The sequence below is a fragment of the Geotrypetes seraphini genome, chromosome 9 (genome assembly GCF_902459505.1).
Source record: "Geotrypetes seraphini chromosome 9, aGeoSer1.1, whole genome shotgun sequence".
NCBI lineage: Eukaryota > Metazoa > Chordata > Amphibia > Gymnophiona > Dermophiidae > Geotrypetes > Geotrypetes seraphini.
Window position 1 is genome coordinate 54,521,465 of NC_047092.1, and position 13,770 is coordinate 54,535,234.

Sequence of the window (13,770 nt, forward strand, 5' to 3'; positions counted from 1 at the left end):
AGGCTTTCAGGGTGGGGACAGGATTTCAAGGGGAGAGGAGAGTCAGGGCGGGTGAAGGGAGAGTCGGGGTGGCCAGAGGAGAGTTGGGGCGGGCGAAAGGAGAGTCGGGCAGCGACGGGAGAGTCGGGCAGCATGCACGGTATACGGGTGTGCACAGTATATAAAAATTTCTGTACATAAATTTGTGTTTTCCGCGCGCTATACCCGTGTGTGCATTTTACACGGGTGCGCGTTATCTATGTGAAAATACGGTAATTAGCTAATAATCTTCCCGCCTTATTCTAGTTTCCATAATACAGAGCCTGTTGAGAAAAACAAATTTTAAGAAAATCTACAAACCACAACAGTGGTATGATCTTTAGACTATTGGCTGGGTGTTTCTAAGACAGAAAGCACGGAAGTAATATAGCTGTACTGGCACTTTCCCCGTCCTGAAGAAGACCCGAAACACGTTGGTGGGGTGTAGTGTATCAGCAACATGAACTAAACTAAGTAGCTAATATGAATTGGTTATGGATTATCAATGAAGTAAAGAACAATAAGGAAAAATAATGAAGAACATGAAATGAGTGAATGAAAATGAAATAATGCACAGGAAGAGATTTTACTCTTAATTATGTAATTAAATTATTAATAGAAGATTAGATTACCAGTAAGGAATCCAGATTTAAAAGAGATATAAAAGATTAAAAAACACAAAAAAGAAAGAACAAAAAGTTAATAAGAACACGTTGGGTGAGCCAGTGAAGAGTGATTCCACGCGGCACTGTATCAGGCTGGTGGTAATCTGAGACTCCCCATGTGTGGTTTATAAGAATTTTTTTTTTTTTTTTTTTGTGGCATGATATAGTTAATTAAAATATATTCTATTCTATTAGATTGTTTATCCCAGGCAAGCAGGCAGCATATTCTCACATATGGGTGACCTCCAAGCTAACCAGAATGGGATGGTGGGAATGTAGGCGATTCAGGAGGATAAATTTTGTAATACTGCCTGGCCAAATTGTCCATCCCATCTGGACCATGAATCCAGACAATAATGAGAGGTGAATGTATGTACCAAGGACCAAGTGACAGCTTTGCAGATTTCTTCAATAGGAGTAGATCTAAGGAAAGTTACAGATGCTGCCATGGCTCTAACTTTGTGGGCTATGACTCGACCCTCTAGATGCAGTCCAGCCTGAGCATAGCAGAATGAGATGCAAGCAGCCAACCAGTTGGAGATTGTTCTCTTAGAAACTGGATGTCCCAACTTATTTAGATCAAAGAATACAAAAAGTTGAGTAGAAGATCTATTTGGCTTAGTCCTTTGTAAGTAGAAGGCCAAAGCATACTTGCAGTCCAGTATGAAGAGCTGTTTCTCCAGGGTGAGAATGAGGCTTTGGAAAGAACACTGGAAGTACAATAGATTGATCTAGATGAAAATCTGTAACAACCTTAGGTAAGAATTTAGGGTGAGTGTGGAGTACCACCTTGTTGTGATGAAAAATTGTGAAAGGTGGATCCGCTACTAAAGCTACTAAACTACTGGAGGTGGTTTGAGAGGTGGCTTGACATTGAAAAGTCATTTCATAAATCTGGAAACCACAGGATGAGCAGAAAGAGGTTTTCCCTATAGTGGCTAATGAAAAGCAGCAATCGCACTAAGATGGACTCTAATGGATATTGATTTGAGGCCTGATTGAGATAATGAGCAGGTAATCCAGAACTGAAGACAAGGAGGTACACTGAGACTCCTTGTGATGAAGGTTGCACCACACAGAAAACCTAGTCAATTTCTGGTTGTAACATTGTCTGGTGGAAGGTTTTCTGAAATCCTCTAAAATGTCTGTTACAGATTGAGAAACTGTAGGTTGGAAGTTACGTTGAGAGGTACCAAGCTGTCAGATGTAGAGATTGCAGGTTGGGATGAAGAAGAGAACCTTGACTCTGTGTAAGCAAAGACGGAAAAACTAGTAGAAGTAGTGGCTCCCTGCTGCTGAGTTGAAGCAGAAGGGAGAACCAAGGTTGTCTGGGCCACCGAGGAGCTATCAGAATCATGGTGATGTGTTCTTGTTTGAGTTTGACAAGGGTCCTGAGAATTAGAGGAAACGAATATAGAAATTTGTTTGTCCATTCCAGGAGAAAGGCATCTTCTTCAGCAGGTGAGGAGAGTAGATCCTGGAGTAAAACTGAAGCAGTTTGTAATTGTGGGGAGACACAAACAGGTCTATCTGAGGAGTCGCCCACTGAGAAAAAATGTGGCGGAGAGAGGAAGAATTGATTGTCCATTTGTGAGGTTGCAGAAGACAACTCAATTTGTCCGCTAGAGCATTCTGCTCTCCTTGAATATAGACCGCTTTCAGAAAAGTGTTATGAAGAATTGCCAAATTCCAAACCTTCTTCGCTTCTTTGCACAGGGGAAGAGATCCTGTTACTCCCTGCTTGTTGACATAGTACATGGTGATTTGATTGTCTGTACGGATGAGCACTACCTGATCGTGAAGAAGATGCTGAAAAGCTTTGAGAGCATTGAAAATCGCTCTGAGTTCCAACAGATTGAAGTGATGTTGACATTCCTAGGTGGACCAATGCCCCCGAGTCCGGAGACCATCAAGATGAGCCCCCCCCAATCATAAGATGAAGAATCTATTGTGAGAACCTTCTGGTGAGGGGGCGTTTAAAACAGTAAACCTCTGGAGAGATTGGACGAAAGCATCCACCAGTGAAGAGATTGTTGAAGAGAAGTAGTCACTGTAATGTGTTGAGAGAGTGGGTCGAAATCCTGCACCCACTGAGATGCCAGGGTCCACTGAGGAATTCTGAGGTGAAGTCTGGCAAAAGGAGTCACGTGAACTGTAGAGGCCATGTGCCCTAGGAGAATCATCATGTGTCTCACTGAGATTGAAGTGAGGGTCAACACTTTGTGACAAAGTTGTATGAGAATATCCTGACATTGTTGAGGAAGAATGCTCCGAGTTGCACAGTGTCCAGTACTGCTCCAATGAACTGTAGAGTCTGAGAGGGCTGTAGCTGGGATTTTGGAAAGTTTATTTCGAACCTCAAATATTGGAGGAACCAAATAGTCCATTGGGTCGCTAGAATAACCCCCTGAGATGTTGAATCTTTAATGAACCAGTCGTCCATGTATGGGAAAATCTGAAGACCATGGCTGCACAGAGCTGCTGCTACCATAACCAGGCACTTGGTGAAAACTCTGTGAGATGATGCCGAGTCGAAAGGTAGCACTCTTTAATGAAAATGATGATTTCCCACCAGAAATCTGAGAAACTTGCGATGGCTGGATAAATGGGAATGTCAGTGTAAGCCTCTGAGATCCAGAGAGCAAAACCTATCGTGATCCAGAAGGGGATACAAGGATGCTAGAGACAGCATCCAAAATTTTTCTTTTACAAGAATTTGTTGAGAGCTCTGAGATACAATATAGGTTGTAGACCTCCCTTCTTCTTCGGGACAAGGAAGTAACGGGAGTAAAACCCCGTGCTCTGATGTTCCAGAGGAACTTCCTCGATGGCATGGAGAAGAAGCAGAGCTTGAGCTTCCTGAAGAAGAAGGGTAGTCTGCGATGAATTGGAAGGATACTCTCTTGGGGGGAGATCTGATGGTACCTGAAGAAATTGGAAAGAGTAATCCTCCCGGATTATTGTGAGCACCCAGAAGTCGGATGTGATTACTTCCTATCGTTGATAAAAATGATGGAGACGACCTCCGATGGGAAGAGGGGAGGACAGAGGCAGAAAGATTGATGTTATGCTCTGTGTTAGATGGTCAAAAAGGCTGAGTGGATTTGGTTGCAGTGAGTCTGAGGTTTACGCTGACGTTGCTGTGGTTTCTTAGGAGGCGGCCTTGAATAAGGTGCTGACTTCTAAGGATAATGCCTCTGATAAGATGGAGGAGGCCGATAACTCTTAGCTGTGGAAGGCTTTGGCTTTGGCCTAACTATAGAGGCAAACAATTTCTCATGCTCAGACAAGCGCTTTGTAGCTGCCCCAATAGAGTCATCAAACAGTTCATTTCCCTGACATGGAATGTTGGCCAGTCGATCTTGCAGGTTTAGATCCATGTCCATGGTGCGTAACCGGGCTAGACCGTGCATGGCTACCGCAAATGCAGAGACTCTGGAGGACATTTCAAAAGCATCATATGCAGCCTGAACCATATGCATGCGGAGTTGACCCAGAGTATGATGCATGTGTTGAAACTCTGTAAGCCGATGTTTTGGTAGATACTTGAAAAAAGTAGGCATGGCATTGACCCAATGCTTCAGATAGGATGTGAACATAAAATTATAATTCAAAATCCGATTCGTCATCATAGAATTATGATACAGACGACGGCCAAACTTGTCCATGGTCCTTCCCTCTCGACCTGGAGGGACTGTGGCATAAACCTTAGCAGGATTGGATCTTTTTAAAGAAGACTCCACCAAAAGAGATTGATGGGACTGTTAAGACTTCTCAAAGCCTTTACAATGTACCATCTTATAACATGATTCCAACTTTGCTGGTACAGCAGGAATAGAGTAGGGGGTATCCAGATTTATTTTGAAAGTTTGACAAAGGATACCATTCATGGGTAATTTGAGAGAATCCCTAGGAGGAATAGGCATACCCAGTTCTTCTAAATACTCCTTAGAGTATTTTGAGTCAGACTCCAAGACAATATTGAGATCTTTACGCATTTGACAAAGGAATTTAGTAAAGGACACCAGGTCAGAAGAGGGATGACCCTGCTGAGGCGAAGGTGAACGAGAACCTCTCGGAGTCCCTCTTACTGACGATAAAGAAGGTGACACCTCTCTGGAATACTGGAACCAAAGATACAAATCCACAGGCAAAGATTTGGAGGAATGTCCACTCCTGGAATGAACTGGAGAACCAGAATGTTTTATTTTTGAGAAGTAGGAAGATGTTTGGAAATGGACCTCGCAGGACACAAACTCGATTGACAAGAACTATGTGCCTGCCAAACATGAGACTCTACAGCAGGCTGCCCAGACAAGGAAGTTATTGGCCTAGAAAAGTCTCGATGAACCGATGAACAAGGTCTACAGATCCGTTCTCGAGAAGATGACCTCGGTCTCGAGGAATGCCTCTACAGATGGTGTGAGGATGAACTGTACCTCGAATGATGCTGTATGGAACGAGTCAAAACCAGCCTTGATGAGGAATGATGAGGTGACGGCGACACATGCCTCGAAGAAGGTAACACCTTGTGTTGTGAAGTAGGACTGGAAGCTGGAGATCGAGGTTGAGAAACTCTCAAGGACTTGGCTCCTCGAACAGAGCGTTCAGGCTGGACTCGAGGAACTCTCAAGGACTCAATTCCTTGTAATACTACTGAGTGCTCAGGCTGGACTGCAGGAAGCAGGGTCAAGGCAGGAGTCAATTTGGCAAGCATGTTACCAACTCCTGATGCAGAATAGTTTCCAACATATTCTGCAAAGCCGGCACCGAGACCAATAGAGCTGGTATAATTGGTGTGGCTATAGACTCTAAAGAAGAAGACCTCGAGAAAGAGTGTTCCCTCGATTTGGAGGCACGCTTCTTTGGAAGCCTCGAAGTAACTGGCCCAACTAAGCTCGGTGTTCGAGACTCCTGAAGGGCTGGTTTAGACAACTGACCTGATGGAGACACTGAGGTTAACGGCTCCTCCGGAGATGACTTGGTAGATTTTGTCGAGGACGAGGGCTTCCCCATTGAGGAGGGTTTGATCGAAGCCAAGGCAGAAGTCGAGGTCGAAGCTTTTAGCCCCGCATTAGACTTCATCGAAGTCGAGGTCGAGGACTTGTCTGGAGTTAAATCCATGCTACCAAATATTTTTTTCCAGTTGAACACTCATTTAAAGGCTCAATTTTGACATGTAGCACAGTGAGTGCATGACTCTGGGCGGTGATCCAGCCCTAGATACTGAATACACCACTTGTGTGGGTCAGTGAGAGTGATCGCGCGCTGACACCGGCTGCTCTTCTTGAACCCCATAACCCGCTGGGACATGGAATGAAAGACGGCTAACTTGAAGCCCGCAGGCTGAGGCGCGGAACAGGCCCCGCCATGACACAACCAAAAAAAATCACAATTTTTTTTTTTAGTACACGCATAATGCAGCGACCCTATCAAAAATAAGAAAACACAAGCCACAGCGATGAGAAGGCACAAAAAGAACTAACTCTCACGCAGAGCCTTGAAACAATGGCTTCTCAGCTCTGAGGAAAACTTAGAACTGAGGACACTGAGGAGACGTAGGGAGGGAAGGAACTCGCAAACTTTCCAAAAGTTCTTCAAACAAGTCTGCTTGTGAAGCTGTCTGCATCGGGGATCCGTGGTTGATGTCACCCATATGTGGGAATATGCTGCCTGCTTGTCCTGGGATAATATAGAAATTATTTTTGAGGACTGTTAGCCAATATGGTGTTTTGGTATAGGCGACGGCCATAGTGCGCCCTTTTTGCCCCAGGGACACTGAGGCATAAACTCTGGATAAAGTAGATTTTTTCAAAGTTGATTCTACTTCCAGGGACTGATGCTGAAGCTACTGTTTGTCAAAACCAGAAGAAATGATTTTAATAGAGTCCAATTTTCTGGGAGCCACAGTATTTGTAAGAGAGGTCTCCCAGTTCTTATGAAGATTCTCCTTGAGTATTCCATGTAATGGGAGATGAAAGTGTTATTTAGGAGGCTCATCAAAGTCCAAAGCCTCCAAATATTCAGCACTATGAGCAGAAATGGCTTCTAACTTGACTGGTTCTTTGTCCAATTGCTGAATTAATTTTGTGAAAGACAGTCTTTCAGTAGGAGACTTAGCTCTTTGTGGAGACTTTTGAGGATAGTTCTCAGAAGTAGTGTCATAAGCCTCTGTTGAACACTCAGGGATATCATCTGCTGAGTCAGACTATAAGTCCAAATCATAAAAGTCCTTTGGTGAAGGAATTTGTCGGGATCGATGATGAAGTCAAGAATGGTGTCGATCTGATGAAGATGACAATGTATGATCTGATTTCCTTTTACTCTTAGAAGAGCGGGAAGGAGGGCAGTGTTTACTCTTCGAAGCAGCTGAAGATGAACAATGCTGAGCGGACTTGGATCATCGAGAAGATGATGAAGAACGGTGATGTCTTGAAGAGCTGGATAGACACCACGCGGAAGAACGTCGATGAGATACGTTGCTTTTATGTGTGGAACATTGGCGTGGTACTGGAGATTAAGTATCGGTACCGCAAGACCTGGCTGCTTTATGCTCAGCTGGGCCAGTACCAATGGAACCAGTGTGGGAGCAAGAAGCTTGAACATGTCACTAACTTGTAAAAGTGCTTTGAGTTTCTCATGGTACAAGGGCACTGGTACCATTTGGCATTCTGCCAGTACCACTGGTGCCCTGTCTGGCCTCGGCAAGGGTGATCGTGAAGAGCATGCACACATTGAAGTAGGAGAGGTCAGACATAAGCGCGGTCATCACTTGATCGGTAACAAGGGACTTGATGCAATGTTGATCTGCGAGACCTGTTAGGAATCTGGTGGCTTTTTAGCTGGTTTAACCAAAAGAGGAATGACCCCGACACTCACATTGATGCTTTCGATGTTGAAGGCTGTGATGTAGTCTCGGTGTCCATATCGATGCCAAATATCTTTTCTTGTTGGAATTTTTGACTCTTAATTGTGCGTTTCTGCAGGGTACAACACCACGCACAAGATTCGACACAGTGTTCCGGGACAAGGAACTGTAAACAACAACTATGTGGGTCAGTGATGGAAATTTGCCGTTGGTACCTGCAACACTTTTTAAAACCAGTTAACGACTGGGATATCGACAGAAAACCTGCCTCAGCCAAATTGAATTCAATGGCTGAGAAAGAAAAAGAGGCCTCGACTGGCGAAGTCCGCGAGAGGAAAAGAGGATTAGGAAAAGGATAAGCAATGTAAACACGTTAGAGCAAGCATGGTCCCTTTTTAAGGACACAGTCACAGAGGTGCAAAATTTATATATACCACGTATCAACAAGGGTTCCAAGAGGAAGACGAACAAGGAACCGGCGTGGCTCACTGTACCGGTAAAGGAAGCGATCAGAGACAAGAAGACTTTGTTTAAGGAATGGAAAAGAGCAAAAACAGAAAAAAACTGGAAAAAGCACAAACAACATCAAAGCAACTGCCATAAGGCGGTAAGAGGGGCCAAAAGAGACTACGAAGAAAAGATAGCCAAGGAGGCCAAAAACTTTAAGCCGTTCTTTCGATACATTAAGGGGAAATGACCCGCGAAAGAAGCAGTGGGGCCGAAAGCCATCGTCGACAAACCGAATGCGTTTTTTGCATCTGTATTTACCGAAGAGGATATATCCAATATACCGGAAGCCGACGGGCTATACAAAGGAATTGAAGACAGGAAACTGACAGGGATGACGGTCAGTCTAGCGGAGGTATGCAGACAGATTGATAGGCTTACAAATGATAAATCCCCAGGACCGGACGGCATCCACCCGAGGGAAATCAAGGAACTGAAAGGGGTTATAGCTGAACTGCAGGAAGACTGGAAAGTGGGAATGTTACTCTGATCTTCAAGAAAGATTCAAAGGAAGATCCAAGAAACTACAGGCCGGTGATTCTGACTTCGGTACCGGGAAAGATGGTAGAATCGCTTATAAAAGGCCGCATCATCAATCACCTTGACGGACACAAACTGATGAGGACCAGCCAGCACGGCTTCAGCAAAGGAAGATCTTGCTTGACAAACTTACTGCACTTTTTCAAAGGAGTAAATGGGCAGATAGACAAGGGTGACCCAGTCGACATCATCTATCTAGAATTTCAGAAGGTGTTCGACAAGGTTCCGCATGAACATCTACTTTGAAAAATTGTGAGTCATGGAATCGAGAGTGATATACTCACATGGATTAAAAATTGGTTGGCGGATAGGAAACAGAGAGTGGGGATAAATGGACAATACTCGGACTGGAAAAGCGTCAAGAGTGGAGTGCCGCAGGGTTCGGTGCTTGGGCTTGTACTCTTCAACATATTTATAAAAAACTTAGAAATTGGTACGACGACTGAGTTGATTAAATTTGCGGATGATACAAAGTTATTCAGAGTAGTGAGGACACAGAAGGATTGCGAAGAGATACAAAGAGACAAATACACTCGAGGAATGGGCCACGAAATGGCAAATGATGTTAAATGTGGATAAGTGCAAGGTGATGCATGTTGGTAACAAAAATCATATGCAAGAATACAGGATGTCCGGTGCTGTACTCGGAGAGAGTTCCCGGAAAGAGACTTGGGAGTACTTGTAGACAAGTCAATGAAACCATTCGCACAATACGCAGCGGTGAAAAGGGCAAACAAAAAGCTAGGAATGATTAAGAAGGGGATCACAAACAGATCTGAAAAGGTTATCGTGCCGTTATACCGGGCCATAGTTCGCCCACACCTGGAATACTGAATCCAACACTGGTCGCCGTACATGAAAAAATACATAGTACTACTCGAAAAGGTCCAGAGAACAGCAACAAAAATGGTTAAGGGACTGGGGGAGTTGCCGTACAACGAGAGGCTAGAGAAACTGGGCCTCTTCTCCCTGGAAAAGAGAAGACTGAGAGGGGACATGATCAAAACATTCAAGATATTGAAGAGAATTGACTTAGTAGAGAAAGAGAGATTGTTCACACTCTCCAAGGTGAAGAGAACGAGAGGGTACTCGCTAAAGTTAAAAGGGAAAAGATTCTGTACAAACGTAAGGAAGTTGTTCTTAACTCAGAGAGTGGTAGAAACCTGGAATGCTCTTCCGGAGGCTATTATAGGGGAAAGCACCCTTTAGGGATTCAAGACAAGGTTGGATAAGTTCCTACTGGAACAGAACATATGCAAGTAAGGTTAGTCTCAAATAGGACACTGGTCTTTGACCTAAGGGCCGCCACGTGAGTGGACTGCTGGGAACGATAGACCACTGGTCTGACCCAGCAGTGGCAATTCTTATGTTTTTATGTGAGGAAAAAAATAACCTCAACTGTTAATTTATTTTTTGATTTTTTTTTTTAATATACGTAAATAAAACAAGTATATAATGGGAATATAAAAAATACTACTAAAAATACACGAGTGGAAAAGCAAAGTTCAAAAACACAACTTCTTAGCTCCGAGGAATCTAAGAACTGAGGAGCTGCTTGCCTACGTCGGGTGAGAAGGCACTCATGCATGCGCAGTCAGTGGCGTACCTAGGGTATGTGGCACCCGGGGCCCATCATTTTTTAACACCCCCCACCCACCCCCCATGTAAAAAATATTTTTTGTAATATGCTGGGAGGAGAGAAGCTGATATGCACGGATGGGGAGAGGGACCTTGGGGTTATAGTGTCCGAAGATCTAAAGGCGAAAAAACAGTGTGACAAGGCAGTGGCTGCTGCCAGAAGGATGCTGGGCTGTTTAAAGAGAGGCGTAGTCAATAGAAGGAAGAAGGTGTTGATGCCCCTGTACAGGTCATTGGTGAGGCCCCACATGGAGTATTGTGTTCAGTTTTGGAGACCGTATCTGGCGAAAGACGTAAGAAGACTTGAGGCGGTCCAGAGGAGGGAGACGAAAATGATAGGAGGCTTGCGCCAGAAGACATATGAGGAGAGACTGGAAGCCCTGAATATGTATATCCTAGAGGAAAGGAGAGACAGGGGAGATATGATTCAGACGTTCAAATACTTGAAGGGTATTAACGTAGAACAAAATATTTTCCAGAGAAAGGAAAATGGTAAAACCAGAGGACATAATTTGAGGTTGAGGGGTGGTAGATTCAGGAAATTCTACTTTACGGAGAGGGTAGTGGATGCCTGGAATGCGCTCCCGAGAGAGGTGGTCGAGAGTAAAACTGTGACTGAGTTCAAAGAAGCGTGGGATGAACACAGATTTAGAATCAGAAAATAATATTAATATTGAACTAGGCCAGTACTGGGCAGACTTGTGCGGTCTGTGTCTGTGTATGGCCGTTTGGTGGAGGATGGGCAGGGGAGGGCTTCAATGGCTAGGAGGGTGTAGATGGGCTGGAGTAAGTCTTAACAAAGATTTTGGCAGTTGGAACCCAAGCACAGTACTGGGTAAAGCTTTGGATTCTTGCCCAGAAATAGCTAAGAAGAAAAAATTAAAAAAATAAAAAATAAAAAATTTTAATTGAATCAGGTTGGGCAGACTGGATGGACCATTCAGCACAGTTACTTACCGTAACAGGTGTTATCCAGGGACAGCAGGCATATATTCTCACATGTGGGTGACGTCATCTACGGAGCCCCAGCGCGGACAGCTTTTCAAGCAAACTTGCTAGAAGTTTCAAGTTTGCACACTGCACCACGCATGTGCATGCCTTCTCGCCCACTAGAGGGCGCATCCCACCTCGTGGTCCTCAGTTCCATAACTAGCAAAGAAGCCATCCCCGGGGAGGCGGGCGGGTTGTGAGAATATATGCCTGCTGTCCCTGGATAACACCTGTTACGGTAAGTAACTGTGCTTTATCCCAGGACAAGCAGGCATGATATTCTCACATGTGGGTGACCTCCAAGCCAACCAAAAAAAAAAGGGCAGGTGGGAGGATGGCCATTTAGGAAAACAGATTTTGCAAAACTGACTGGCCAAACCGGCCGTCACTCCTGGATAAAGTGTCCAGACAGTAATGAGAGGTGAACGTATGAACCGAAGACCAAGTGGCAGCTTTACATATGTCCTCCATAGGAGTGGATCGGAGGAAGGCTATCGAAGCTGCCATCGCTCGGACCTTATGCCCCGTGACTCGACCCGGGGGCGGAAGTCCAGCCTGAGCATAGCAAAAGGAAATGCAAGCAGCCAACCAGTTAGACAGAGTGCGCTTGGAAACTGGATGCCCTAATCGATTGGGATCGAAGGACAAAAACAATTGAGGAACCTTCCGATGAGACCTGGTGCGTTGAAGGTAATATGCCAACGCCCTCTTACAGTCAAGCGTGTGAAGCGCCGTCTCGCCAGGATGGGAGTGGGGCTTAGGAAAGAACACAGGAAGGACAATGGACTGATTGAGGTGGAAATCAGAAACAACTTTAGGTACAAACTTAGGATGGGTGCGGAGAACCACCTTGTCATGATGGAAGACAGTGAAAGGAGGGTCCGCAACCAAGGCTTGCAACTCCCCAATCCGCCTAGCGGAGGTGAGGGCAATCAGAAACACCACCTTCCAAGTCAGAAATTTCAAGAGGGACTCGTTGAGTGGCTCAAAAGGGGGTTTCATCAGTTGAGCTAAAACCACATTCAAATTCCACACGACAGAAGGAGGCTTAAGAGGGGGACAAACCCTGAGTAACCCTTTCATGAAGCGTGTTACCAAAGGATGGAGCGACAGAGGGCGTCCATCCAGATGTTGGTGGAAAGCAGAAATAGCACTAAGATGAACACGCACCGAAGTGGTTTTCAGGCCAGAGTGCGACAGATGGAATAAATAGTCCAAAACCGAGGATACCGGAACCGATACCGGATCCAGGAGAAAAGACGAACACCAGGTGGAAAACCTGGTCCATTTCTGCGAATAACAAAGCCTCGTCGAAATCTTGCGTGAGGCTTCCAATACCTCCCTCACCGATTGAGACAGATCCGGAGGAGTTAGGGAGCAAGAAACCAAGCTGTCAGGTGCAATGACTGCAGATTGGGATGTAACATGGATCCTTGACTCTGAGACAGCAGAGAAGGAAACACAGGCAGAAGAAGAGGCTCCCTGGCACTGAGCTGAAGCAGCAGGGAGAACCAGTGCTGACGCGGCCACCGAGGTGCAATGAGAATCATCGTGGCCGTGGACGATTTGAGATGTACTAACGTTCGCATGATCAGAGGAAAGGGAGGGAACGCATACAGGAACCTCCCCTCCCAATCGAGAAGAAAGGCATCGGCCTCCAGACGGTCCCGCGAGTACATCCGAGAACAATACAGGGGCAGTTTGTGGGTCTCCGGAGAGGCAAACAGATCCACCTGTGGCGTTCCCCAGCGATCGAAAACCTCGCGCAGAACTGCGGAGTGTAGAGTCCACTCGTGCGGTTGCAGAAGTCGACTGAGTTTGTCTGCCAGACAATTCAGTTCTCCTTGGATGTAGACCGCCCGAAGGAAGATGTTCCGGGAGACCGCCCACTCCCAGAGGCGAAGAGCCTCCGAGCAGAGGGGCCAAGACCCCGTTCCACCCTGCTTGTTCACATAGTACATTGCCACTTGATTGTCCGTGCGGACGAGGACAACCTGATTCTGCAATATGTGAACGAAAGCTCGAAGTGCTAGAAAGATGGCCCGAAGCTCTAGCACGTTGATGTGACACCAACGGTCCTCGGCAGACCACAGGCCCTGCGTGCGAAGACCGTCGAGGTGGGCTCCCCACGCGTACTCCGAGGAGTCTGTGGTCAGAACCTTGCGAAAAGGAGGGGTGAGAAACAGTAGACCCATGGACAGATTTGAAGAGTCTGTCCACCAACGCAGCGATTTCCGCAAAAGCGGAGTCACCGAAATGAGGCGAGACACCGGATCGTACTCCTGACGCCACTGGGAAGCGAGGGTCCACTGAGGAATCCTCAGATGCAGCCTTGCAAACGGAGTGACGTGAACCGTCGATGCCATATGACCGAGCAGCATCATCATGCGCTGGGCCGACACCACCGACAGTTGAGAGACCTGACGGCCCATCCGCACCAAGGCTTCCAACCGTTGGGGCGGGAGGTAGGAGCGCAGGCGCACCGTGTCCAGCACCGCACCTATAAATTGAAGAGACTGAGCCGGGCTCAACTGAGATTTTGGA

The 13,770-nt window shown here is 45.9% G+C and overlaps 1 protein-coding gene across 26 annotated transcripts in view; it reads right to left on the reverse strand.

Annotated features, from left to right (window-relative positions):
* Window positions 1-13,770, reverse strand: part of FOXP2 (forkhead box P2) — a 979,918-nt gene that overhangs the window by 667,124 nt on the left and 299,024 nt on the right. The gene's annotated exons all lie outside the window — the stretch shown is intronic.